General features: G+C 31.2%; 20 non-coding genes across 20 annotated transcripts; all 20 read left to right on the forward strand.

The window, feature by feature from the left end:
- Nucleotides 1-530: 530 nt before the first annotated feature.
- On the forward strand, nt 531-603 carry TRNAV-UAC (transfer RNA valine (anticodon UAC)). The gene has a single exon. It is a non-coding gene; the product is annotated as a tRNA-Val (tRNA).
- A 1,317-nt stretch (nt 604-1,920) lies between these two features.
- TRNAV-UAC (transfer RNA valine (anticodon UAC)) lies at nt 1,921-1,993 on the forward strand. The gene has a single exon. It is a non-coding gene; the product is annotated as a tRNA-Val (tRNA).
- A 2,699-nt stretch (nt 1,994-4,692) lies between these two features.
- TRNAV-UAC (transfer RNA valine (anticodon UAC)) lies at nt 4,693-4,765 on the forward strand. Its single transcript has one exon. It is a non-coding gene; the product is annotated as a tRNA-Val (tRNA).
- Nucleotides 4,766-6,076: 1,311 nt separating this feature from the next.
- Nucleotides 6,077-6,149, forward strand: TRNAV-UAC (transfer RNA valine (anticodon UAC)). Its single transcript has one exon. It is a non-coding gene; the product is annotated as a tRNA-Val (tRNA).
- A 1,314-nt stretch (nt 6,150-7,463) lies between these two features.
- Nucleotides 7,464-7,536, forward strand: TRNAV-UAC (transfer RNA valine (anticodon UAC)). Its single transcript has one exon. It is a non-coding gene; the product is annotated as a tRNA-Val (tRNA).
- Nucleotides 7,537-8,848: 1,312 nt separating this feature from the next.
- On the forward strand, nt 8,849-8,921 carry TRNAV-UAC (transfer RNA valine (anticodon UAC)). The gene has a single exon. It is a non-coding gene; the product is annotated as a tRNA-Val (tRNA).
- A 1,314-nt stretch (nt 8,922-10,235) lies between these two features.
- Nucleotides 10,236-10,308, forward strand: TRNAV-UAC (transfer RNA valine (anticodon UAC)). Its single transcript has one exon. It is a non-coding gene; the product is annotated as a tRNA-Val (tRNA).
- Nucleotides 10,309-11,963: 1,655 nt separating this feature from the next.
- TRNAV-UAC (transfer RNA valine (anticodon UAC)) lies at nt 11,964-12,036 on the forward strand. The gene has a single exon. It is a non-coding gene; the product is annotated as a tRNA-Val (tRNA).
- A 1,313-nt stretch (nt 12,037-13,349) lies between these two features.
- TRNAV-UAC (transfer RNA valine (anticodon UAC)) lies at nt 13,350-13,422 on the forward strand. Its single transcript has one exon. It is a non-coding gene; the product is annotated as a tRNA-Val (tRNA).
- Nucleotides 13,423-15,110: 1,688 nt separating this feature from the next.
- On the forward strand, nt 15,111-15,183 carry TRNAV-UAC (transfer RNA valine (anticodon UAC)). The gene has a single exon. It is a non-coding gene; the product is annotated as a tRNA-Val (tRNA).
- Nucleotides 15,184-16,497: 1,314 nt separating this feature from the next.
- Nucleotides 16,498-16,570, forward strand: TRNAV-UAC (transfer RNA valine (anticodon UAC)). Its single transcript has one exon. It is a non-coding gene; the product is annotated as a tRNA-Val (tRNA).
- Nucleotides 16,571-16,870: 300 nt separating this feature from the next.
- On the forward strand, nt 16,871-16,943 carry TRNAV-UAC (transfer RNA valine (anticodon UAC)). Its single transcript has one exon. It is a non-coding gene; the product is annotated as a tRNA-Val (tRNA).
- Nucleotides 16,944-17,884: 941 nt separating this feature from the next.
- TRNAV-UAC (transfer RNA valine (anticodon UAC)) lies at nt 17,885-17,957 on the forward strand. The gene has a single exon. It is a non-coding gene; the product is annotated as a tRNA-Val (tRNA).
- A 1,313-nt stretch (nt 17,958-19,270) lies between these two features.
- TRNAV-UAC (transfer RNA valine (anticodon UAC)) lies at nt 19,271-19,343 on the forward strand. The gene has a single exon. It is a non-coding gene; the product is annotated as a tRNA-Val (tRNA).
- Nucleotides 19,344-21,022: 1,679 nt separating this feature from the next.
- On the forward strand, nt 21,023-21,095 carry TRNAV-UAC (transfer RNA valine (anticodon UAC)). The gene has a single exon. It is a non-coding gene; the product is annotated as a tRNA-Val (tRNA).
- A 1,309-nt stretch (nt 21,096-22,404) lies between these two features.
- On the forward strand, nt 22,405-22,477 carry TRNAV-UAC (transfer RNA valine (anticodon UAC)). The gene has a single exon. It is a non-coding gene; the product is annotated as a tRNA-Val (tRNA).
- A 1,690-nt stretch (nt 22,478-24,167) lies between these two features.
- TRNAV-UAC (transfer RNA valine (anticodon UAC)) lies at nt 24,168-24,240 on the forward strand. Its single transcript has one exon. It is a non-coding gene; the product is annotated as a tRNA-Val (tRNA).
- A 300-nt stretch (nt 24,241-24,540) lies between these two features.
- Nucleotides 24,541-24,613, forward strand: TRNAV-UAC (transfer RNA valine (anticodon UAC)). Its single transcript has one exon. It is a non-coding gene; the product is annotated as a tRNA-Val (tRNA).
- Nucleotides 24,614-25,554: 941 nt separating this feature from the next.
- TRNAV-UAC (transfer RNA valine (anticodon UAC)) lies at nt 25,555-25,627 on the forward strand. Its single transcript has one exon. It is a non-coding gene; the product is annotated as a tRNA-Val (tRNA).
- Nucleotides 25,628-26,937: 1,310 nt separating this feature from the next.
- Nucleotides 26,938-27,010, forward strand: TRNAV-UAC (transfer RNA valine (anticodon UAC)). Its single transcript has one exon. It is a non-coding gene; the product is annotated as a tRNA-Val (tRNA).
- The last annotated feature ends 844 nt before the right edge of the window (nt 27,011-27,854 follow it).

The raw sequence follows: 27,854 nt of genomic DNA on the forward strand, positions 1-27,854 counted from the left end.
AGAGGTGTTGGTGTGATCAAGTTAATACATTAGAAGCTGCAATCATATTATGTTGTATTATAACATTCACTCTTAGATCATCTGTTTTCAATGAAAACAGAAATGTCTAATTTTTATCTGCAAGTTTAGCAAAAATGATGATAAATTTAACATTTGGAATGGTAGTATTTTTGTTATCCTACAAGTTTTTTTTAAGCAGTATACTTGAATTATGTCATTAAAGGGCATTTTATTTCTACAAAGTCTTACCAAAATATGCAAGCAGCTCTTGATAACAAGGCAAGAAAATACATAGCAAGACATTCTTGTTAAATCTCATGTCAGTAGAATACAAATGTTCAAGTTGCTAGAAATAATGCATATTTTTTTCAAATATAAATATTATTAGCTTGAAAAACTTTGTAAAATGTTCATTTGAAATAGATATATACAGGTTTATTGGACATTGTGCTCATTACTCTTTACTAAGTTTTAACTAAAATTTTTGATCTTGCAAGTTTGACCAACCATGTGAGAACAGCCTCCATCTTGGTTTCATAGTGTAGTGGTTATCACATCTGCTTTACACGCAGAAGGTCCTGGGTTCAATCCCCAGTGAAATCATATTTATTAATAATGACTTATACCAACAGGTATACTTTAAGGAAGGCTTTCCTGCTACTGCCCAATTTGAAATATGTTGTTTGTTCACTTACAAACTGTTTCTTCACTGCTAATGAGAATACATTTTATCTTAAAAACATTTAGCTTTCAACCATAAAAAAACTATCGTAATAGAGCAAACAACTGATTAAAGAACTAAAGAAGTTAAAATGTATTTTGTTATTGTATAATAAATTGGTAACAAAGTGATCATGCACATTTGTGATCATACAAACTTGGCCACCCATGGTCCCCTCATCTTTGTTTCAAAGTGTAAGGGTTATCACATCTGCTTTACTCATGGAAGGGCCTGGGTTCAATCCCCAGTGAAAACATGATTTGTCAATACTGAACTTATTCATCTGGTCCACTTTTAAGAAGCCTTTCCTGCTAATATCCAATGTTAGATGTGTTGTTTGTTCAATTATAAACTCTGTTCTTTCTCTGCTAATGAGAAAACATTTTATCCTAAAATCATTTAGCTTTTAACCATAAAAAATAACATAATACAGCAATCAACTGATTAAAGAACTAAAGAAGTTTCAATTTATTTTGTTGTTGTAAAAGAGATTGGTAACAAAGTGTCGTTTTTTTCTATTTAAAGCTAACATATGAATTGTAGCATCATTTCTAACTACTGTTTTCCCAACCTTTGAAAAAGATGCCACTCAACCCAGTATCTCCATGTAGCCATTTTTCCCAGTACTTCATTTTTCACCTGACAATGCCAGTAACCATCCAATGCTGCAGAGGTGTTGGTGTGATCAAGTTAATACATTAGAAGCTGCAATCATATTATGTTGTATTATAACATTCACTCTTAGATCATCTGTTTTCAATGAAAACAGAAATGTCTAATTTTTATCTGCAAGTTTAGCAAAAATGATGATAAATTTAACATTTGGAATGGTAGTATTTTTGTTATCCTACAAGTTTTTTTTAAGCAGTATACTTGAATTATGTCATTAAAGGGCATTTTATTTCTACAAAGTCTTACCAAAATATGCAAGCAGCTCTTGATAACAAGGCAAGAAAATACATAGCAAGACATTCTTGTTAAATCTCATGTCAGTAGAATACAAATGTTCAAGTTGCTAGAAATAATGCATATTTTTTTCAAATATAAATATTATTAGCTTGAAAAACTTTGTAAAATGTTCATTTGAAATAGATATATACAGGTTTATTGGACATTGTGCTCATTACTCTTTACTAAGTTTTAACTAAAATTTTTGATCTTGCAAGTTTGACCAACCATGTGAGAACAGCCTCCATCTTGGTTTCATAGTGTAGTGGTTATCACATCTGCTTTACACGCAGAAGGTCCCGGGTTCAATCCCCAGTGAAATCATATTTATTAATAATGACTTATACCAACAGGTATACTTTAAGGAAGGCTTTCCTGCTACTGCCCAATTTGAAATATGTTGTTTGTTCACTTACAAACAGTTTCTTCACTGCTAATGAGAATACATTTTATCTTAAAAACATTTAGCTTTCAACCATAAAAAACTATCGTAATAGAGCAAACAACTGATTAAAGAACTAAAGAAGTTAAAATGTATTTTGTTATTGTATAATAAATTGGTAACAAAGTGATCATGCACATTTGTGATCATACAAACTTGGCCACCCATGGTCCCCTCATCTTTGTTTCAAAGTGTAAGGGTTATCACATCTGCTTTACTCATGGAAGGTCCTGGGTTCAATCCCCAGTGAAAACATGATTTGTCAATACTGAACTTATTCATCTGGTCCACTTTTAAGAAGCCTTTCCTGCTAATATCCAATGTTAGATGTGTTGTTTGTTCAATTATAAACTCTGTTCTTTCTCTGCTAATGAGAATACATTTTATCCTAAAATCATTTAGCTTTTAACCATAAAAAATATCATAATACAGCAAACAACTGATTAAAGAACTAAAGAAGTTTCAATTTATTTTGTTATTGTAAAAGAGATTGGTAACAGTGTCATTTTTTTCTAATTAAAGCTAACATATGAATTGTAGCATCATTTCTAACTACTGTTTTCCCAACCTTTGAAAAAGATGCCACTCAACCCAGTATCTCCATGTAGCCATTTTCCCAGTACTTCAATTTTCACCTGACAATGCCAGTAACCATCCAATGCTGCAGAGCGTTGGTGTGATCAAGTTAATACATTAGAAGCTGCAATCATATTATGTTGTATTATAACATTCACTCTTAGGTCATCTGTTTTCAATGAAAACAGAAATGTCTAATTTTTATCTGCAAGTTTAGCAAAAATGATGATAAATTTAACATTTGGAATGGTAGTATTTTTGTTAATCTACAAGTTTTTTTAAGCAGTATACTTGAATTATTTCATTAAAAGGCATTTTATTTCTACAAAGTCTTACCAAAATATGCAAGCAGCTCTTGATAACAAGGCAAGAAAATAGATAGCAAGACAATCTTGTTAAATCTCATGTCAGTAGAATACAAATGTTCAAGTTGCTAGAAATAATGCATATTTTTTTCAAATATAAATATTATTAGCTTGAAAAACTTTGTAAAATGTTCATTTGAAATAGATATATACAGGTTTATTAGACATTGTGCTCATTACTCTTTACTAAGTTTTAACTAAAATTTTTGATCTTGCAAGTTTGACCAACCATGTGAGGACAGCCTTCGTCTTGGTTTCATAGTGTAGTGGTTAACACATCTGTTTTATACGCAAAAGGTCCTGTGTTCAATCCCCAGTGAAATCATATTTATTAATAATGACCTATACCAACAGGTATACTTTAAGGAAGGCTTTCCTGCTACTGCCCAATGTGAAATATGTTGTTTGTTCACTTACAAACTGTTTCTTCACTGCTAATGAGAATACATTTTATCTTAAAAACATTTAGCTTTCAACCATAAAAAACTATCATAATAGAGCAAACAACTGATTAAAGAACTAAAGAAGTTTAAATTTATTTTTGTTATTGTATAATAAATTGGTAACAAAGTGATCATGCACATTTGTGATCATACAAACTTGGCCACCCATCGTCCACCCCTCTTGGTTTCATAGTGTAAGGGTTATCACATCTGCTTTACTCATGGAAGGTCCTTGGTTCAATCCCCAGTGAAACCAGATTTGTCAATACTGAAATTATTCAATCTGATCCACTTTTAAGAAGCCTTTCCTGCTAATATCCAATGTTAGATGTGTTGTTTGTTCATTTATAAACTCTGTTCTTTCTCTGCTAATGAGAATACATTTTATCCTAAAATCATTTAGCTTTTAATCATAAAAAATATCATAATACAGCAAACAACTGATTAAAGAACTAAAGAAGTTTCAATTTATTTTCTTATTGTAAAAGAGATTGGTAACAAAGTGTCATTTTTTTCTAATTAAAGCTAACATATGAATTGTAGCATCATTTCTAACTACTGTTTTCCCAACCTTTGAAAAAGATGCCACTCAACCCAGTATTTCCATGTAGCCATTTTCCCAGTACTTCAATTTTCACCTGACAATGCCAGTAACCATCCAATGCTGCAGAGGGTTGGTGTGATCAAGTTAATACATTAGAAGCTGCAATCATGTTATGTTGTATTATAACATTCACTCTTAGGTCATCTGTTTTCAATGAAAACAGAAATGTCTAATTTTTATCTGCAAGTTTAGCAAAAATGATGATAAATTTAACATTTGGAATGGTAGTATTTTTGTTAATCTACAAGTTTTTTTTAAGCAGTATACTTGAATTATTTCATTAAAAGGCATTTTATTTCTACAAAGTCTTACCAAAATATGCAAGCAGCTCTTGATAACAAGGCAAGAAAATAGATAGCAAGACAATCTTGTTAAATCTCATGTCAGTAGAATACAAATGTTCAAGTTGCTAGAAATAATGCATATTTTTTTCAAATATAAATATTATTAGCTTGAAAAACTTTGTAAAATGTTCATTTGAAATAGATATATACAGGTTTATTGGACATTGTGCTCATTACTCTTTACTAAGTTTTAACTAAAATTTTTGATCTTGCAAGTTTGACCAACCATGTGAAAACAGCCTCCATCTTGGTTTCATAGTGTAGTGGTTATCACATCTGCTTTACATGCAGAAAGTCCTGGGTTCAATCCCCAGTGAAATCAAATTTATTAATCGTGACCTATACCAACAAGTATACTTAAAGGAAGGCTTTCCTGCTACTGCCCAAAGTGAAATATGTTGTTTGTTCACTTACAAACTGTTTCTTCACTGCTAATGAGAATACATTTTATCATAAAAACATTTAGCCTTCAACCATAAAAAACTATCATAATAGAGCAAACAGCTGATTGAAGAACTAAAGAAGTTTCAATTTATTTTGTTATTGTATAATAAATTGGTAACAAAGTGATCATGCACATTTGTGATCATACAAACTTGGCCACCCATTGTCTACTCATCCTGGTTTCATAGTGTAAGTGTTATCACATCTGCTTTACTTGTGGAAGGTCCTGGGTTCAATCCCCAGTGAAACCAGATATGAAAATAATGAACTTATTCAACTGGTCTACTTTTAAGAACCCTTTCCTACTAATATCCAACGTTAGATATGTTGTTTATTCAATTAGAAACTATATTCTTTCTCGGCTAATGAGAATACATTTTATCCTAAAATCATTCAGCTTTTAACCATAAAAAATATCATAATACAGCAAACAACTGATTAAAGAACTAAGGAAGTTTTAATTTATTTTGTTATTGTAAAAGAGATTGGTAACAAAGTGTCATTTTTTTCTATTCAAAGCTAACATATGAATTGTAGCATCATTTCTAACTACTGTTTTCCCAACCTTTGAAAAAGATGCCACTCAACCCAGTATTTCCATGTTGCCATTTTTCCCAGTACTTCAATTTTCACCTGACAATGCCAGTAACCATCCAATGCTGCAGAGCGTTGGTGTGATCAAGTTAATACATTAGAAGCTGCAATCAAATTTTGTATTATATCATTCACTCTTAGGTCATCTGTTTTCAATGAAAACAGAAATGTCTAATTTTTATCTGCAAGTTTAGCAAAAATGATGATAAATTTAACATTTGAATGGTAGTATTTTTGTTATCCTACAAGTTTTTTTTAAGCAGTATACTTGAATTATGTTAATAAAAGACATTTTATTTCTACAAAGTCTTACCAAAATATGCAAGCAGCTCTTGATAACAAGGCAAGAAAATACATAGCAAGGAAATCTTCTTAAATCTCATGTCAGTAGAATACAAATGTTCAAGTTGCTAGAAATAATGCATATTTTTTTCAAATATAAATATTATTAGCTTGAAAAACTTTGTAAAATGTTTCATTTGAAATAGATATATACAGGTTTATTTGACATTGTGCTCATTACTCTTTACAAAGTTTTAACTAAAATTTTTGATCTTGCAAGTTTGACCAACCATGTGAGCACAGCCTCCCTCTTGGTTTCATAGTGTAGTGGTTATCACATCTGCTTTACACGCAGAAGGTCCTGGGTTCAATCCCCAGTGAAATCATATTTATTAATCATGACCTATACCAACAGGTATACTTTAAGGAAGGCTTTCTTGCTACTGCCCTATGTGAAATATGTTGTTTGTTCACTAACAAACTGTTTCTTCACTGCTAATGAGAATACATTTTATCTTAAAAACATTTAGCTTTCAACCATAAAAAACTATCATAATAGAGCAAACAACTGATTAAAGAACTAAAGAAGTTTCAATTTATTTTGTTATTGTATAATAAATTGGTAACAAAGTGATCATGCACACTTGTGATCATACAAACTTGGCCACCCATTGTCCACTCATCCTGGTTTCATAGTGTAAGGGTTATCACATCTGCTTTACTCGTGGAAGGTCCTGGGTTCAATACCCAGTGAAAACAGATTTGACAATACTGAACTCATTCAACTGGTTCACTTTTAAGAAGCCTTTCTTGCTAATATCCAATGTTAGATGTGTTGTTTATTCAATTATAAACTCTGTTCTTTCTCTGCTAATGAGAATACATTTTATCCCAAAATCATTTAGCTTTTAACCATAAAAAATATCATAATACAGCAGACATCTGATTCAAGAACTAAATAAATTTCAATTTATTTTGTTATTGTAAAAGAGATTGGTAACAAAGTGTCGTTTTTTTCTAATTAAAGCTAACATATGAATTGTAGCATCATTTCTAACTACTGTTTTCCCAACCTTTGAAAAAGATGCCACTCAACCCAGTATCTCCATTTAGCCATTTTTCCCAGTACTTCAATTTTCACCTGACAATGCCAGTAACCATCCAATGCTGCAGAGGTGTTGGTGTGATCAAGTTAATACATTAGAAGCTGCAATCATGTTATGTTGTATTATAACATTCACTCTTAGGTCATCTGTTTTCAATGAAAACAGAAATGTCTAATTTTTATCTGCAAGTTTAGCAAAAATTATGATAAATTTAACATTTGGAATTGTAGTATTTTTGTTAAGCTACAAGTTTTTTTAAGCAGTATACTTGAATTATGTCATTAAAAGGCATTTTATTTCTACAAAGTCTTACCAAAATATGCAAGCAGCTCTTGATAACAAGGCAAGAAAATACATAGCAAGACATTCTTGTTAAATCTCATGTCAGTAGAATACAAATGTTCAAGTTGCTAGAAATAATGCATATTTTTTTCAAATATAAATATTGTTAGCTTGAAAAATTTTGTAAAATGTTCATTTGAAATAGATATATACAGGTTTATTGGACATTGTGCTCATTACTCTTTACTAAGTTTTAACTAAAATTTTTGATCTTGCAAGTTTGACCAACCATGTGAGGACAGCCTCCATCTTGGATTCATAGTGTAGTGGTTATCACATTTGCTTTACATGCAGAAAGTCCTGGGTTCAATCCCCAGTGAAATCATATTTATTAATAATGACTTATACCAACAGATATACTTTAAGGAAGGTTTTCCTGCTACTGCCCAATGTGAAATATGTTGTTTGTTCATTTACAAACTGTTTCTTCACTGCTAATGAGAATACATTTTATCTTAAAAACATTTAGCTTTCAACCATAAAAACTATCATAATAGAGCAAACAACTGATTAAAGAACTAAAGAAGTTTAAATTTATTTTGTTATTGTATAATAAATTGGTAACAAAGTGATCATGCACATTTGTGATCATACAAACTTGGCCACCCATCATCCACCCATCTTGGTTTCATAGTGTAAGGGTTATCACATCTGCTTTACTCATGGAAGGTCCTGGGTTCAATCCCCAGTGAAACCAGATTTGTCAATACTGAACTTATTCAATCTGGTCCACTTTTAAGAAGCCTTTCCTGCTAATACCCTATGTTAGATGTGTTGTTTGTTCAATTATAAACTCTGTTCTTTCTCTGCTAATGAGAATACATTTTATCCTAAAATCATTTAGCTTTTAACCATAAAAAATATCATAATACAGCAAACAACTGATTAAAGAACTAAAGAAGTTTCAATTTATTTTGTTATTGTAAAAGAGATTGGTAACAGAGTCATTTTTTTCTAATTAAAGCTAACATATGAATTGTAGAATCATTTCTATCTACTGTTTTCCCAACCTTTGAAAAAGATGCCACTCAACCCAGTATCTCCATGTAGCCATTTTCCCAGTACTTCAATTTTCACCTGACAATGCCAGTAACCATCCAATGCTGCAGAGGGTTGGTGTGATCAAGTTAATACATTAGAAGCTGCAATCATGTTATGTTGTATTATAACATTCACTCTTAGGTCATCTGTTTTCAATGAAAACAGAAATGTCTAATTTTTATCTGCAAGTTTAGCAAAAATGATGATAAATTTAACATTTGGAATGGTAGTATTTTTGTTAATCTACAAGTTTTTTTTAAGCAGTATACTTGAATTATGTTAATAAAAGACATTTTATTTCTACAAAGTCTTACCAAAATATGCAAGCAGCTCTTGATAACAAGGCAAGAAAATACATAGCAAGGAAATCTTCTTAAATCTCATGTCAGTAGAATACAAATGTTCAAGTTGCTAGAAATAATGCATATTTTTTTCAAATATAAATATTATTAGCTTGAAAAACTTTGTAAAATGTTTCATTTGAAATAGATATATACAGGTTTATTTGACATTGTGCTCATTACTCTTTACAAAGTTTTAACTAAAATTTTTGATCTTGCAAGTTTGACCAACCATGTGAGCACAGCCTCCCTCTTGGTTTCATAGTGTAGTGGTTATCACATCTGCTTTACACGCAGAAGGTCCTGGGTTCAATCCCCAGTGAAATCATATTTATTAATCATGACCTATACCAACAGGTATACTTTAAGGAAGGCTTTCCTGCTACTGCCCTATGTGAAATATGTTGTTTGTTCACTAACAAACTGTTTCTTCACTGCTAATGAGAATACATTTTATCTTAAAAACATTTAGCTTTCAACCATAAAAAACTATCATAATAGAGCAAACAACTGATTAAAGAACTAAAGAAGTTTCAATTTATTTTGTTATTGTATAATAAATTGGTAACAAAGTGATCATGCACACTTGTGATCATACAAACTTGGCCACCCATTGTCCACTCATCCTGGTTTCATAGTGTAAGGGTTATCACATCTGCTTTACTCGTGGAAGGTCCTGGGTTCAATACCCAGTGAAAACAGATTTGACAATACTGAACTCATTCAACTGGTTCACTTTTAAGAAGCCTTTCTTGCTAATATCCAATGTTAGATGTGTTGTTTATTCAATTATAAACTCTGTTCTTTCTCTGCTAATGAGAATACATTTTATCCCAAAATCATTTAGCTTTTAACCATAAAAAATATCATAATACAGCAGACATCTGATTCAAGAACTAAATAAATTTCAATTTATTTTGTTATTGTAAAAGAGATTGGTAACAAAGTGTCGTTTTTTTCTAATTAAAGCTAACATATGAATTGTAGCATCATTTCTAACTACTGTTTTCCCAACCTTTGAAAAAGATGCCACTCAACCCAGTATCTCCATTTAGCCATTTTTCCCAGTACTTCAATTTTCACCTGACAATGCCAGTAACCATCCAATGCTGCAGAGGTGTTGGTGTGATCAAGTTAATACATTAGAAGCTGCAATCATGTTATGTTGTATTATAACATTCACTCTTAGGTCATCTGTTTTCAATGAAAACAGAAATGTCTAATTTTTATCTGCAAGTTTAGCAAAAATTATGATAAATTTAACATTTGGAATTGTAGTATTTTTGTTAAGCTACAAGTTTTTTTAAGCAGTATACTTGAATTATGTCATTAAAAGGCATTTTATTTCTACAAAGTCTTACCAAAATATGCAAGCAGCTCTTGATAACAAGGCAAGAAAATACATAGCAAGACATTCTTGTTAAATCTCATGTCAGTAGAATACAAATGTTCAAGTTGCTAGAAATAATGCATATTTTTTTCAAATATAAATATTGTTAGCTTGAAAAATTTTGTAAAATGTTCATTTGAAATAGATATATACAGGTTTATTGGACATTGTGCTCATTACTCTTTACTAAGTTTTAACTAAAATTTTTGATCTTGCAAGTTTGACCAACCATGTGAGGACAGCCTCCATCTTGGATTCATAGTGTAGTGGTTATCACATTTGCTTTACATGCAGAAAGTCCTGGGTTCAATCCCCAGTGAAATCATATTTATTAATAATGACTTATACCAACAGATATACTTTAAGGAAGGTTTTCCTGCTACTGCCCAATGTGAAATATGTTGTTTGTTCATTTACAAACTGTTTCTTCACTGCTAATGAGAATACATTTTATCTTAAAAACATTTAGCTTTCAACCATAAAAACTATCATAATAGAGCAAACAACTGATTAAAGAACTAAAGAAGTTTAAATTTATTTTGTTATTGTATAATAAATTGGTAACAAAGTGATCATGCACATTTGTGATCATACAAACTTGGCCACCCATCATCCACCCATCTTGGTTTCATAGTGTAAGGGTTATCACATCTGCTTTACTCATGGAAGGTCCTGGGTTCAATCCCCAGTGAAACCAGATTTGTCAATACTGAACTTATTCAATCTGGTCCACTTTTAAGAAGCCTTTCCTGCTAATACCCTATGTTAGATGTGTTGTTTGTTCAATTATAAACTCTGTTCTTTCTCTGCTAATGAGAATACATTTTATCCTAAAATCATTTAGCTTTTAACCATAAAAAATATCATAATACAGCAAACAACTGATTAAAGAACTAAAGAAGTTTCAATTTATTTTGTTATTGTAAAAGAGATTGGTAACAGAGTCATTTTTTTCTAATTAAAGCTAACATATGAATTGTAGAATCATTTCTATCTACTGTTTTCCCAACCTTTGAAAAAGATGCCACTCAACCCAGTATCTCCATGTAGCCATTTTCCCAGTACTTCAATTTTCACCTGACAATGCCAGTAACCATCCAATGCTGCAGAGGGTTGGTGTGATCAAGTTAATACATTAGAAGCTGCAATCATGTTATGTTGTATTATAACATTCACTCTTAGGTCATCTGTTTTCAATGAAAACAGAAATGTCTAATTTTTATCTGCAAGTTTAGCAAAAATGATGATAAATTTAACATTTGGAATGGTAGTATTTTTGTTAATCTACAAGTTTTTTTTAAGCAGTATACTTGAATTATTTCATTAAAAGGCATTTTATTTCTACAAAGTCTTACCAAAATATGCAAGCAGCTCTTGATAACAAGGCAAGAAAATAGATAGCAAGACAATCTTGTTAAATCTCATGTCAGTAGGATACAAATGTTCAAGTTGCTAGAAAAAATGCTTTTTTTTTTCAAATATAAATATTATTAGCTTGAAAAACTTTGTAAAATGTTCATTTGAAATAGATATATACAGGTTTATTTGACATTGTGCTCATTACTCTTTACTAAGTTTTAACTAAAATTTTTGATCTTGCAAGTTTGACCAACCATGTGAGGACAGCCTCCATCTTGGTTTCATAGTGTAGTGGTTATCACATATGCTTTAAAAGGCATTTTATTTCTACAAAGTCTTACCAAAATATGCAAGCAGCTCTTGATAACAAGGCAAGAAAATAGATAGCAAGACAATCTTGTTAAATCTCATGTCAGTAGGATACAAATGTTCAAGTTGCTAGAAAAAATGCTTTTTTTTTCAAATATAAATATTATTAGCTTGAAAAACTTTGTAAAATGTTCATTTGAAATAGATATATACAGGTTTATTTGACATTGTGCTCATTACTCTTTACTAAGTTTTACCTAAAATTTTTGATCTTGCAAGTTTGACCAACCATGTGAAGACAGCCTCCATCTTGGTTTCATAGTGTAGTGGTTATCACATATGCTTTACATGCAGAAGGTCCTGGGTTCAATCCCCAGTGAAATCATATTTATTAATAATGACTTATACCAACAGGTATACTTTAAGGAAGGCTTTCCTGCTACTGCCCAATGTGAAATATGTTGTTTGTTCACTTACAAACTGTTTCTTCACTGCTAATGAGAATACATTTTATCTTAAAAACATTTAGCTTTCAACCATAAAAAACTATCGTAATAGAGCAAGCAACTGATTAAAGAACTAAAGAAGTTAAAATTTATTTTGTTATTGTATAATAAATTGGTAACAAAGTGATCATGCACATTTGTGATCATACAAACTTGGCCACCCATTATCCACTCATCTTGGTTTCATAGTGTAAGGGTTATCACATCTGCTTCACTTGTGGAAGGTCCTGGACTCAATCCCCAGTGAAACCAGATTTGTCAATACTGAACTTATTCAATCTGGTCCACTTTTAAGAAGCCTTTCCTGCTAATATCCATTGTTGGATGTGTTGTTTGTTCAATTATAAACTCTGTTCTTTCTCTGCTAATGAGAATACATTTTATACAAAATCATTTAGCTTTTAACCATAAAAAATATCATAATACAGCAAACAACTGATTAAAGAACTATAGAAGTTTCAATTTATTTTATTATTGTAAAAGAGATTGGTAACAAAGTGTCGTTTTTTTCTAATTAAAGCTAACATATGAATTGTAGCATCATTTCTAACTACTGTTTTCCCAACCTTTGAAAAAGATGCCACTCAACCCAGTATCTCCATGTAGCCATTTTCCCAGTACTTCAATTTTCACCTGACAATGCCAGTAACCATCCAAAGCTGCAGAGGGTTGGTGTGATCAAGTTAATACATTAGAAGCTGCAATCATGTTATGTTGTATTATAACATTCACTCTTAGGTCATCTGTTTTCAATGAAAACAGAAATGTCTAATTTTTATCTGCAAGTTTAGCAAAAATGATGATAAATTTAACATTTGGAATGGTAGTATTTTTGTTAATCTACAAGTTCTTTTTAAGCAGTATACTTGAATTATGTCATTAAAAGGCATTTTATTTCTACAAAGTCTTACCAAAATATGCAAGCAGCTCTTGATAACAAGGCAAGAAAATACATAGCAAGACAATCTTCTTAAATCTCATGTCAGTAGAATACAAATGTTCAAGTTGCTAGAAATAATGCATTTTTTTTTCAAATATTAATATTATTAGCTTGAAAAGCTTTGTAAAATGTTCATTTGAAATAGATATATACAGGTTTATTTGACATTGTGCTCATTACTCTTTACTAAGTTTTAACTAAAATTTTTGATCTTGCAAGTTTGACCAACCATGTGAGAACAGCCTCCATCTTGGTTTCATAGTGTAGTGTTTATCACATCTGCTTTACACGCAGAAGGTCCTGGGTTCAATCCGCAGTGAAATCATATTTATTAATAATGACCTATACCTACAGGTATACTTTAAGGAAGGCTTTCCTGCTACTGCCCAATGTGAAATATGTTGTTTGTTCACTTACAAACTGTTTCTTCACTGCAAATGAGAATACATTTTATCTTAAAAACATTTAGCTTTCAACCATAAAAAACTATCATAATAGAGCAAACAACTGATTAAAGAACTAAAGAAGTTTCAATTTATTTTGTTATTGTATAATAAATTGGTAACAAAGTGATCATGCACACTTGTGATCATACAAACTTGGCCACCCATTGTCCACTCATCTTGGTTTCATAGTGTAAGGGTTATCACATCTGCTTTACTCGTGGAAGGTCCTGGGTTCAATCCCCAGTGAAACTAGATTTGACAATACTGAACTCGTTCAACTGGTTCACTTTTAAGAAGCATTTCTAGCTAATATCCAATGTTCGATGTGTTGTTTATTCAATTATAAACTCTGTTCTTTCTCTGCTAATGAGAATACATTTTATCCTAAAATCATTTAGCTTTCAACCATAAAAAACTATCATAATAGAGCAAACAACTGATTAAAGAACTAAAGAAGTTTCAATTTATTTTGTTATTGTATAATAAATTGGTAACAAAGTGATCATGCACATTTGTGATCATACAAACTTGGCCACCCGTCAGCCACCTATCTTGGTTTCATAGTGTAAGGGTTATCACATCTGCTTTACTCACGGAAGGTCCTTGGTTCAATCCCCAGTGAAACCAGATTTCTCAATACTGAACTTCTTCAATCTGGTCCACTTTTAAGAAGCCTTTCCTACTAATATCCAATGTTAGATGTGTAGTTTGTTCAATTATAAACTCTATTCTTTCTCTGCTAATGAGAATACATTTTATCCAAAATCATTTAGCTTTTAACCATTAAAAATATCATAATACAGCAAACAACTGATTAAAGAACTATAGAAGTTTCAATTTATTTTATTATTGTATAAGAGATTGGTAACAAAGTGTCGTTTTTTTCTAATTAAAGCTAACATATGAATTGTAGCATCATTTCTAACTACTGTTTTCCCAACCTTTGAAAAAGATGCCACTCAACCCAGTATCTCCATGTAGCCATTTTCCCAGTACTTCAATTTTCACCTGACAATGCCAGTAACCATCCAATGCTGCAGAGGGTTGGTGTGATCAAGTTAATACATTAGAAGCTGCAATCATGTTATGTTGTATTATAACATTCACTCTTAGGTCATCTGTTTTCAATGAAAACAGAAATGTCTAATTTTTATCTGCAAGTTTAGCAAAAATGATGATAAATTTAACATTTGGAATGGTAGTATTTTTGTTAATCTACAAGTTTTTTTTAAGCAGTATACTTGAATTATGTCATTAAAAGGCATTTTATTTCTACAAAGTCTTACCAAAATATGCAAGCAGCTCTTGATAACAAGACAAGAAAATAGATAGCAAGACAATCTTGTTAAATCTCATGTCAGTAGAATACAAATGTTCAAGTTCTAGAAACAATGCATATTTTTTTCAAATATAAATATTATTAGCTTGAAAAGCTTTGTAAAATGTTTCATTTGAAATAGATATATACAGGTTTATTTGACATTGTGCTCATTACTCTTTACTAAGTTTTAACTAAAAATTTTGATCATGCAAGTTTGACCAACCATGTGAGGACATTCTCCAACTTGGTTTCATAGTGTAGTGGTTATCACATCTGCTTTACACGTAGAAGGTCCTGGGTTAAATCCCCAGTGAAATCAAATTTATTAATCATGACCTTAACCAACAGGTATACTTTAAGGAAGGCTGTCCTGCTACTGCCCAATGTGAAATATGTTGTTTGTTCACTTACAAACTGTTTCTTCACTGCTAATGAGAATACATTTTATCTTAAAAACATTTAGCTTTCAACCATAAAAAACTATCATAATAGAGCAAACAACTGATTAAAAAACTAAAGAAGTTTCAATTTATTTTGTTATTGTATAATAAATTGGTAACAAAGTGATCATGCACATTTGTGATCATACAAACTTGGCCACCCGTCATCCACCTATCTTGGTTTCATAGTGTAAGGGTTATCACATCTACTTTACTCAAGGAAGGTCCTTGGTTCACACCCCAGTGAAACCAGATTTGTCAATACTGAACTTATTCAATCTGGTCCACTTTTAAGAATCCTTTCCTGCTAATATCCAATGTTAGATGTGTTGTTTGTTGAATTATAAACTCTAGTCTTTCTCTGCTAATGAGAATACATTTTATCCTAAAATCATTTGGCTTTTAACCATAAAAAATATTATAATACAGCAAACAACTGATTAAAGAACTATAGAAGTTTCAATTTATTTTGTTATTGTAAAAGAGATTGGTAACAAAGTGTCATTTTTTTCTATTTAAAGCTAACATATGAATTGTAGGATCATTTCTAACTACTGTTTTCCAACCATTGAAAAAGATGCCACTCAACCCAGTATCTCCATGTAGCCATTTTTCCCAGTACTTCAATTTTCACCTGACAATGCCAGCAACCATCCAATGCTGCAGAGCGTTGGTGTGATCAAGTTAATACATTAGAAGCTGCAATCATGTTATGTTGTATTATAACATTCACTCTTAGGTCATCTGTTTTCAATGAAAACAGAAATGTCTAATTTTTATCTGCAAGTTTAGCAAAAATGATGATAAATTTAACATTTGGAATGGTAGTATTTTTGTTATTCTACAAGTTTTTTTTAAGCAGTATACTTGAATTATGTCATTAAAAGGCATTTTATTTCTACAAAGTCTTACCAAAATATGCAAGCAGCTCTTGATAACAAGGCAAGAAAATACATAGCAAGACCATCTTGTTAAATCTCATGTCAGTAGAATACAAATGTTCAAGTTGCTAGAAATAATGCATATTTTTTTCAAATATAAATATTATTAGCTTGAAAAACTTTGTAAAATGTTCATTTGAAATAGATATATACAGGTTTATTTGACATTGTGCTCATTACTCTTTACTAAGTTTTAACTAAAATTTTTGATCTTGCAAGTTTGACCAACCATGTGAGGACAGCCTCCGTCTTGGTTTCATAGAATAGTGGTTATCACATCTGCTTTACACGCAGAAGTTCCTGGGTTCAATCCCCAGTGAAATCAAATTTATTAATCATGACCTATACCAACAGGTATACTTTAAGGAAGGCTTTCCTGCTACTGCCCAATGTGAAATATGTTGTTTGTTCACTTACAAACTGATTCTTCACTGCTAATGAGAATACATTTTATCTTAAAAACATTTAGCTTTCAACCATAAAAAACTATCATAATAGAGCAAACAGCTGATTGAAGAACTAAAGAAGTTTCAATTTATTTTGTTATTGTATAATAAATTGGTAACAAAGTGATCATGCACATTTGTGATCATACAAACTTGGCCACCCATGATCCACGCATCTTGGTTTCATAGTGTAAGGGTTATCACATCTGCTTTACTCGTGGAAGGTCCTGGGTTCAATCCCCAGTGAAACCAGATTTGTCAATACTGAACTTATTCAATCAGGTCCACTTTTAAGAAGCCTTTCCTACTAATATCCAATGTTAGATGTGTTGTTTGTTGAATTATAAACTCTAGTCTTTCTCTGCTAATGAGAATACATTTTATCCTAAAATCATTTAGCTTTTAACCATAAAAAATATTATAATACAGCAAACAACTGATTAAAGAACTATAGAAGTTTCAATTTATTTTGTTATTGTAAAAGAGATTGGTAACAAAGTGTCATTTTTTTCTATTTAAAGCTAACATATGAATTGTAGCATCATTTCTAACTACTGTTTTCCAACCATTGAAAAAGATGCCACTCAACCCAGTATCTCCATGTAGCCATTTTTCCCAGTACTTCAATTTTCACCTGACAATGCCAGCAACCATCCAATGCTGCAGAGCGTTGGTGTGATCAAGTTAATACATTAGAAGCTGCAATCATGTTATGTTGTATTATAACATTCACTCTTAGGTCATCTGTTTTCAATGAAAACAGAAATGTCTAATTTTTATCTGCAAGTTTAGCAAAAATGATGATAAATTTAACATTTAGAATGGTAGTATTTTTGTTATCCTACAAGTTTTTTTTAAGCAGTATACTTGAATTATGTCATTAAAAGGCATTTTATTTCTACAAAGTCTTACCAAAATATGCAAGCAGCTCTTGATAACAAGGCAAGAAAATACATAGCAAGACCATCTTGTTAAATCTCATGTCAGTAGAATACAAATGTTCAAGTTGCTAGAAATAATGCATATTTTTTTCAAATATAAATATTATTAGCTTGAAAAACTTTGTAAAATGTTCATTTGAAATAAATATATACAGGTTTATTTGACATTGTGCTCATTACTCTTTACTAAGTTTTAACTAAAATTTTTGATCTTGCAAGTTTGACCAACCATGTGAGGACAGCCTCCGTCTTGGTTTCATAGTGTAGTGGTTATCACATCTGCTTTACATGCAGAAGGTCCTGGGTTCAATCCCCAGTGAAATCAAATTTATTAATCATGACCTATACCAACAGGTATACTTTAAGGAAGGCTTTCCTGCTACTGCCCAATGTGAAATATGTTGTTTGTTCACTTACAAACTGTTTCTTCACTGCTAATGAGAATACATTTTATCTTAAAAACATTTAGCTTTCAACCATAAAAAACTATCATAATAGAGCAAACAGCTGATTGAAGAACTAAAGAAGTTTCAATTTATTTTGTTATTGTATAATAAATTGGTAACAAAATGATCATGCACATTTGTGATCATACAAACTTGGCCACCCATAGTCCACTCATCTTGGTTTCATAGTGTAAGGGTTATCACATATGCTTTACTCGTGGAATGTCCTGGGTTCAATCCCCAGTGAAACCAGATTTGTCAATACTGAACTTATTCAATCTGGTCCACTTTTAAGAAGCCTTTCCTACTAATATCCAATGTTAGATGTGTTGTTTGTTCAATTATAAACTCTGTTCTTTCTCTGCTAATGAGAATACATTTTATCCTAAAATCATTTAGCTTTTAACCATAAAAAATATCATAATACAGCAAACAACTGATTAAAGAACTAAAGAAGTTTCAATTTATTTTGTTATTGTAAAAGAGATTGGTAACAGTGTAATTTTTTTTCTAATTAAAGCTAACATATGAATTGTAGCATCATTTCTAATTACTGTTTTCCCAACCTTTGAAAAAGATGCCACTCAACCCAGTATCTCCATGTAGCCATTTTCCCAGTACTTCAATTTTCACCTGACAATGCCAGTAACCATCCAATGCTGCAGAGGGTTGGTGTGATCAAGTTAATACATTAGAAGCTGCAATCATGTTATGTTGTATTATAACATTCACTCTTAGATCGTCTGTTTTCAATGAAAACAGAAATGTCTAATTTTTATCTGCAAGTTTAGCAAAAATGATGATAAATTTAACTTTTGGAATGGTAGTATTTTTGTTATCCAACAAGTTCTTTTTAAGCAGTATACTTGAATTATGTCATTAAAAGGCATTTTATTTCTACAAAGTCTTACCAAAATATGCAAGCAGCTCTTGATAACAAGGCAAGAAAATACATAGCAAGACAATCTTCTTAAATCTCATGTCAGTAGAATACAAATGTTCAAGTTGCTAGAAATAATGCATTTTTTTTTCAAATATTAATATTATTAGCTTGAAAAGCTTTGTAAAATGTTCATTTGAAATAGATATATACAGCTTTATTTGACATTGTGCTCATTACTCTTTACTAAGTTTTAACTAAAATTTTTGATCTTGCAAGTTTGACCAACCATGTGAGAACAGCCTCCATCTTGGTTTCATAGTGTAGTGTTTATCACATCTGCTTTACACGCAGAAGGTCCTGGGTTCAATCCGCAGTGAAATCATATTTATTAATAATGACCTATACCAACAGGTATACTTTAAGTAAGGCTTTCCTGCTACTGCCCAATGTGAAATATGTTGTTTGTTCACTTACAAACTGTTTCTTCACTGCAAATGAGAATACATTTTATCTTAAAAACATTTAGCTTTCAACCATAAAAAACTATCATAATAGAGCAAACAACTGATTAAAGAACTAAAGAAGTTTCAATTTATTTTGTTATTGTATAATAAATTGGTAACAAAGTGATCATGCACACTTGTGATCATACAAACTTGGCCACCCATTGTCCACTCATTTTGGTTTCATAGTGTAAGGGTTATCACATCTGCTTTACTCATGGAAGGTCCTGGGTTCAATCCCCAGTGAAACTAGATTTGACAATACTGAACTGGTTCACTTTTAAGAAGCCTTTCTAGCTAATATCCAATGTTCGATGTGTTGTTTATTCAATTATAAACTCTGTTCTTTCTCTGCTAATGAGAATACATTTTATCCTAAAATCATTTAGCTTTCAACCATAAAAAACTATCATAATAGAGCAAACAACTGATTAAAGAACTATAGAAGTTTCAATTTATTTTGTTATTGTATAATAAATTGGTAACAAAGTGATCATGCACATTTGTGATCATACAAACTTGGCCACCCGTCAGCCACCTATCTTGGTTTCATAGTGTAAGGGTTATCACATCTGCTTTACTCACGGAAGGTCCTTGGTTCAATCCCCAGTGAAACCAGATTTGTCAATACTGAACTTATTCAATCTGGTCCACTTTTAAGAAGCCTTTCCTACTAATATCCAATGTTAGATGTGTAGTTTGTTCAATTATAAACTCTATTCTTTCTCTGCTAATGAGAATACATTTTATCCAAAATCATTTAGCTTTTAACCATTAAAAATATCATAATACAGCAAACAACTGATTAAAGAACTATAGAAGTTTCAATTTATTTTATTATTGTAAAAGAGATTAGTAACAAAGTGTCGTTTTTTTCTAATTAAAGCTAACATATGAATTGTAGCATCATTTCTAACTACTGTTTTCCCAACCTTTGAAAAAGATGCCACTCAACCCAGTATCTCCATGTAGCCATTTTCCCAGTACTTCAAATTTCACCTGACAATGCCAGTAACCATTCAATGCTGCAGAGGGTTGGTGTGATCAAGTTAATACATTAGAAGCTGCAATCATGTTATGTTGTATTATAACATTCACTCTTAGGTCATCTGTTTTCAATGAAAACAGAAATGTCTAATTTTTATCTGCAAGTTTAGCAAAAATGATGATAAATTTAACATTTGGAATGGTAGTATTTTTGTTAATCTACAAGTTTTTTTTAAGCAGTATACTTGAATTATGTCATTAAAAGGCATTTTATTTCTACAAAGTCTTACCAAAATATGCAAGCAGCTCTTGATAACAAGGCAAGAAAATACATAGCAAGACAATCTTGTTAAATCTCATGTCAGTAGAATACAAATGTTCAAGTTGCTAGAAATAATGCATATTTTTTTCAAATATAAATATTATTAGCTTGAAAAACTTTGTAAAATGTTCATTTGAAATAAATATATACAGGTTTATTTGACATTGTGCTCATTACTCTTTACTAAGTTTTAACTAAAATTTTTGATCTTGCAAGTTTGACCAACCATGTGAGGACAGCCTCCTTCTTGGTTTCATAGTGTAGTGGTGATCACATCTGCTTTACATGCAGAAGGTTCTGGGTTCAATCCCCAGTGAAATCATATTTATTAATAATGACCTATACCAACAGGTATACTTTAAGGAAGGCTTTCCTGCTACTGCCCAATGTGAAATATGTTGTTTGTTCACTTACAAATTGTTTCTTCACTGCTAATGAGAATACATTTTATCTTAAAAACATTTAGCTTTCAACCATAAAAAACTATCATAATAGAGCAAACAACTGATTAAAGAACTAAAGAAGTTTCAATTTATTTTGTTATTGTATAATAAATTGGTAACAAAGTGATCATGCACATTTGTGATCATACAAACTTGGCCACCCATAATCCACCTATCTTGGTTTCATAGTGTAAGGGTTATCACATCTACTTTACTCAAGGAAGGTCCTTGGTTCACACCCCAGTGAAACCAGATTTGTCAATACTGAACTTATTCAATCTGGTCCACTTTTAAGAAGCCTTTCCTGCTAATATCCAATGTTAGATGTGTTGTTTGTTCAATTATAAACTCTGTTCTTTCTCTGCTAATGAGAATACATTTTATCCTAAAATCATTTAGCTTTTAACCATAAAAAATATCATAATACAGCAAACAACTGATTAAAGAACTAAAGAAGTTTCAATTTATTTTGTTATTGTAAGAGATTGGTAACAGTGTAATTTTTTTCTAATTAAAGCTAACATATGAATTGTAGCATCATTTCTAATTACTGTTTTCCCAACCTTTGAAAAAGATGCCACTCAACCCAGTATCTCCATGTAGCCATTTTCCCAGTACTTCAATTTTCACCTGACAATGCCAGTAACCATCCAATGCTGCAGAGGGTTGGTGTGATCAAGTTAATACATTAGAAGCTGCAATCATGTTATGTTGTATTATAACATTCACTCTTAGATCGTCTGTTTTCAATGAAAACAGAAATGTCTAATTTTTATCTGCAAGTTTAGCAAAAATGATGATAAATTTAACTTTTGGAATGGTAGTATTTTTGTTATCCTCCAAGTTCTTTTTAAGCAGTATACTTGAATTATGTCATTAAAAGGCATTTTATTTCTACAAAGTCTAACCAAAATATGCAAGCAGCTCTTGATAACAAGGCAAGAAAATACATAGCAAGACAATCTTCTTAAATCTCATGTCAGTAGAATACAAATGTTCAAGTTGCTAGAAATAATGCATTTTTTTTCAAATATTAATATTATTAGCTTGAAAAACTTTGTAAAATGTTCATTTGAAATAGATATATACAGGTTTATTTGACATTGTGCTCATTACTCTTTACTAAGTTTTAACTAAAATTATTGATCTTGCAAGTTTGACCAACCATGTGAGAACAGCCTCCATCTTGGTTTCATAGTGTAGTGTTTATCACATCTGCTTTACACGCAGAAGGTCCTGGGTTCAATCCGCAGTGAAATCATATTTATTAATAATGACCTATACCAACAGGTATACTTTAAGTAAGGCTTTCCTGCTACTGCCCAATGTGAAATATGTTGTTTGTTCACTTACAAACTGTTTCTTCACTGCAAATGAGAATACATTTTATCTTAAAAACATTTAGCTTTCAACCATAAAAAACTATCATAATAGAGCAAACCACTGATTAAAGAACTAAAGAAGTTTCAATTTATTTTGTTATTGTATAATAAATTGGTAACAAAGTGATCATGCACACTTGTGATCATACAAACTTGGCCACCCATTGTCCACTCATCCTGGTTTCATAGTGTAAGGGTTATCACATCTGCTTTACTCATGGAAGGTCCTGGGTTCAATCCCCAGTGAAACTAGATTTGACAATACTGAACTCGTTCAACTGGTTTACTTTTAAGAAGCCTTTCCTGCTAATATCCAATGTTCGATGTTTTGTTTATTCAATTATAAACTCTGTTCTTTCTCTGCTAATGAGAATACATTTTATCCTAAAATCATTTAGCTTTCAACCATAAAAAACTATCATAATAGAGCAAACAACTGATTAATGAACTGAAGAAGTTTAAATTTATTTTGTTATTGTATAATAAATTGGTAACAAAGTGATCATGCACATTTGTGATCATACAAACTTGGCCACCCATCATACACCCATCTTGGTTTCATAGTGTAAGGGTTATCACATCTGCTTTACTCATGGAAGGTCCTGGGTTCAATTCCCAGTGAAACCAGATTTGTCAATACTGAACTTATTCAATCTGGTCCACTTTTAAGAAGCCTTTCCTACTAATATCCAATGTTAGATGTGTTGTTTGTTCAATTATAAACTCTGTTCTTTCTCTGCTAATGAGAATACATTTTATCCTAAAATCATTTAGCTTTTAACCATAAAAAATATCATAATACAGCAATCATCTTATTAAAGAACTATAGAAGTTTCAATTTATTTTGTTATTGTAAAAGAGATTGGTAACAAAGTGTCATTTTTTTCTAATTAAAGCTAACATATGAATTGTAGCATCATTTCTAACTACTGTTTTCCCAACCTTTGAAAAAGATGCCACTCAACCCAGTATCTCCATGTAGCCATTTTCCCAGTACTTCAATTTTCACCTGACAATGCCAGTAACCATCCAATGCTGCAGAGGGTTGGTGTGATCAAGTTAATACATTAGAAGCTGCAATCATGTTATGTTGTATTATAACATTCACTCTTAGGTCATCTGTTTTCAATGAAAACAGAAATGTCTAATCTTTATCTGCAAGTTTAGCAAAAATGATGATAAATTTAACATTTGGAATGGTAGTATTTTTGTTAATCTACAAGTTTTTTTTAAGCAGTATACTTGAATTATGTCATTAAAAGGCATTTTATTTCTACAAAGTCTTACCAAAATATGCAAGCAGCTCTTGATAACAAGACAAGAAAATAGATAGCAAGACAATCTTGTTAAATCTCATGTCAGTAGAATACAAATGTTCAAGTTGCTAGAAACAATGCATATTTTTTTCAAATATAAATATTATTAGCTTGAAAAGCTTTGTAAAATGTTTCATTTGAAATAGATATATACAGGTTTATTTGACATTGTGCTCATTACTCTTTACTAAGTTTTAACTAAAAATTTTGATCATGCAAGTTTGACCAACCATGTGAGGACATTCTCCAACTTGGTTTCATAATGTAGTGGTTATCACATCTGCTTTACACGTAGAAGGTCCTGGGTTCAATCCCCAGTGAAATCAAATTTATTAATCATGACCTTAACCAACAGGTATACTTTAAGGAAGGCTGTCCTGCTACTGCCCAATGTGAAATATGTTGTTTGTTCACTTACAAACTGTTTCTTCACTGCTAATGAGAATACATTTTATCTTAAAAACATTTAGCTTTCAACCATAAAAAACTATCATAATAGAGCAAACAACTGATTAAAAAACTAAAGAAGTTTCAATTTATTTTGTTATTGTATAATAAATTGGTAACAAAGTGATCATGCACATTTGTGATCATACAAACTTGGCCACCCATGATCCACGCATCTTGGTTTCATAGTGTAAGGGTTATCACATCTGCTTTACTCGTGGAAGGTCCTGGGTTCAATCCCCAGTGAAACCAGATTTGTCAATACTGAACTTATTCAATCAGGTCCACTTTTAAGAAGCCTTTCCTACTAATATCCAATGTTAGATGTGTTGTTTGTTGAATTATAAACTCTAGTCTTTCTCTGCTAATGAGAATACATTTTATCCTAAAATCATTTAGCTTTTAACCATAAAAAATATTATAATACAGCAAACAACTGATTAAAGAACTATAGAAGTTTCAATTTATTTTGTTATTGTAAAAGAGATTGGTAACAAAGTGTCATTTTTTTCTATTTAAAGCTAACATATGAATTGTAGCATCATTTCTAACTACTGTTTTCCAACCATTGAAAAAGATGCCACTCAACCCAGTATCTCCATGTAGCCATTTTTCCCAGTACTTCAATTTTCACCTGACAATGCCAGCAAACATCCAATGCTGCAGAGCGTTGGTGTGATCAAGTTAATACATTAGAAGCTGCAATCATGTTATGTTGTATTATAACATTCACTCTTAGGTCATCTGTTTTCAATGAAAACAGAAATGTCTAATTTTTATCTGCAAGTTTAGCAAAAATGATGATAAATTTAACATTTAGAATGGTAGTATTTTTGTTATCCTACAAGTTTTTTTTAAGCAGTATACTTGAATTATGTCATTAAAAGGCATTTTATTTCTACAAAGTCTTACCAAAATATGCAAGCAGCTCTTGATAACAAGGCAAGAAAATACATAGCAAGACCATCTTGTTAAATCTCATGTCAGTAGAATACAAATGTTCAAGTTGCTAGAAATAATGCATATTTTTTTCAAATATAAATATTATTAGCTTGAAAAACTTTGTAAAATGTTCATTTGAAATAAATATATACAGGTTTATTTGACATTGTGCTCATTACTCTTTACTAAGTTTTAACTAAAATTTTTGATCTTGCAAGTTTGACCAACCATGTGAGGACAGCCTCCGTCTTGGTTTCATAGTGTAGTGGTTATCACATCTGCTTTACACGCAGAAGGTCCTGGGTTCAATCCCCAGTGAAATCAAATTTATTAATCATGACCTATACCAACAGGTATACTTTAAGGAAGGCTTTCCTGCTACTGCCCAATGTGAAATATGTTGTTTGTTCACTTACAAACTGTTTCTTCACTGCTAATGAGAATACATTTTATCTTAAAAACATTTAGCTTTCAACCATAAAAAACTATCATAATAGAGCAAACAGCTGATTGAAGAACTAAAGAAGTTTCAATTTATTTTGTTATTGTATAATAAATTGGTAACAAAATGATCATGCACATTTGTGATCATACAAACTTGGCCACCCATAGTCCACTCATCTTGGTTTCATAGTGTAAGGGTTATCACATATGCTTTACTCGTGTAATGTCCTGGGTTCAATCCCCAGTGAAACCAGATTTGTCAATACTGAACTTATTCAATCTGGTCCACTTTTAAGAAGCCTTTCCTACTAATATCCAATGTTAGATGTGTTGTTTGTTCAGTTATAAACTCTGTTCTTTCTCTGCTAATGAGAATACATTTTATCCAAAATCATTTAGCTTTTAACCATAAAAAATATCATAATACAGCAAACAACTGATTAAGGAACTAAAGAAGTTTCAATTTATTTTGTTATTGTAAAAGAGATTGGTAACAGTGTAATTTTTTTTCTAATTAAAGCTAACATATGAATTGTAGCATCATTTCTAATTACTGTTTTCCCAACCTTTGAAAAAGATGCCACTCAACCCAGTATCTCCATGTAGCCATTTTCCCAGTACTTCAATTTTCACCTGACAATGCCAGTAACCATCCAATGCTGCAGAGGGTTGGTGTGATCAAGTTAATACATTAGAAGCTGCAATCATGTTATGTTGTATTATAACATTCACTCTTAGATCGTCTGTTTTCAATGAAAACAGAAATGTCTAATTTTTATCTGCAAGTTTAGCAAAAATGATGATAAATTTAACTTTTGGAATGGTAGTATTTTTGTTATCCAACAAGTTCTTTTTAAGCAGTATACTTGAATTATGTCATTAAAAGGCATTTTATTTCTACAAAGTCTTACCAAAATATGCAAGCAGCTCTTGATAACAAGGCAAGAAAATACATAGCAAGACAATCTTCTTAAATCTCATGTCAGTAGAATACAAATGTTCAAGTTGCTAGAAATAATGCTTTTTTTTCAAATATTAATATTATTAGCTTGAAAAGCTTTGTAAAATGTTCATTTGAAATAGATATATACAGGTTTATTTGACATTGTGCTCATTACTCTTTACTAAGTTTTAACTAAAATTTTTGATCTTGCAAGTTTGACCAACCATGTGAGAACAGCCTCCATCTTGGTTTCATAGTGTAGTGTTTATCACATCTGCTTTACACGCAGAAGGTCCTGGGTTCAATCCGCAGTGAAATCATATTTATTAATAATGACCTATACCAACAGGTATACTTTAAGTAAGGCTTTCCTGCTACTGCCCAATGTGAAATATGTTGTTTGTTCACTTACAAACTGTTTCTTCACTGCAAATGAGAATACATTTTATCTTAAAAACATTTAGCTTTCAACCATAAAAAACTATCATAATAGAGCAAACAACTGATTAAAGAACTAAAGAAGTTTCAATTTATTTTGTTATTGTATAATAAATTGGTAACAAAGTGATCATGCACACTTGTGATCATACAAACTTGGCCACCCATTGTCCACTCATCTTGGTTTCATAGTGTAAGGGTTATCACATCTGCTTTACTCATGGAAGGTCCTGGGTTCAATCCCCAGTGAAACTAGATTTGACAATACTGAACTGGTTCACTTTTAAGAAGCCTTTCTAGCTAATATCCAATGTTCGATGTGTTGTTTATTCAATTATAAACTCTGTTCTTTCTCTGCTAATGAGAATACATTTTATCCTAAAATCATTTAGCTTTCAACCATAAAAAACTATCATAATAGAGCAAACAACTGATTAAAGAACTATAGAAGTTTCAATTTATTTTGTTATTGTATAATAAATTGGTAACAAAGTGATCATGCACATTTGTGATCATACAAACTTGGCCACCCGTCAGCCACCTATCTTGGTTTCATAGTGTAAGGGTTATCACATCTGCTTTACTCACGGAAGGTCCTTGGTTCAATCCCCAGTGAAACCAGATTTGTCAATACTGAACTTATTCAATCTGGTCCACTTTTAAGAAGCCTTTCCTACTAATATCCAATGTTAGATGTGTAGTTTGTTCAATTATAAACTCTATTCT

This window comes from Taudactylus pleione, unplaced genomic scaffold, assembly GCF_031769625.1.
Source record: "Taudactylus pleione unplaced genomic scaffold, aTauple2 ptg000085l, whole genome shotgun sequence".
NCBI lineage: Eukaryota > Metazoa > Chordata > Amphibia > Anura > Myobatrachidae > Taudactylus > Taudactylus pleione.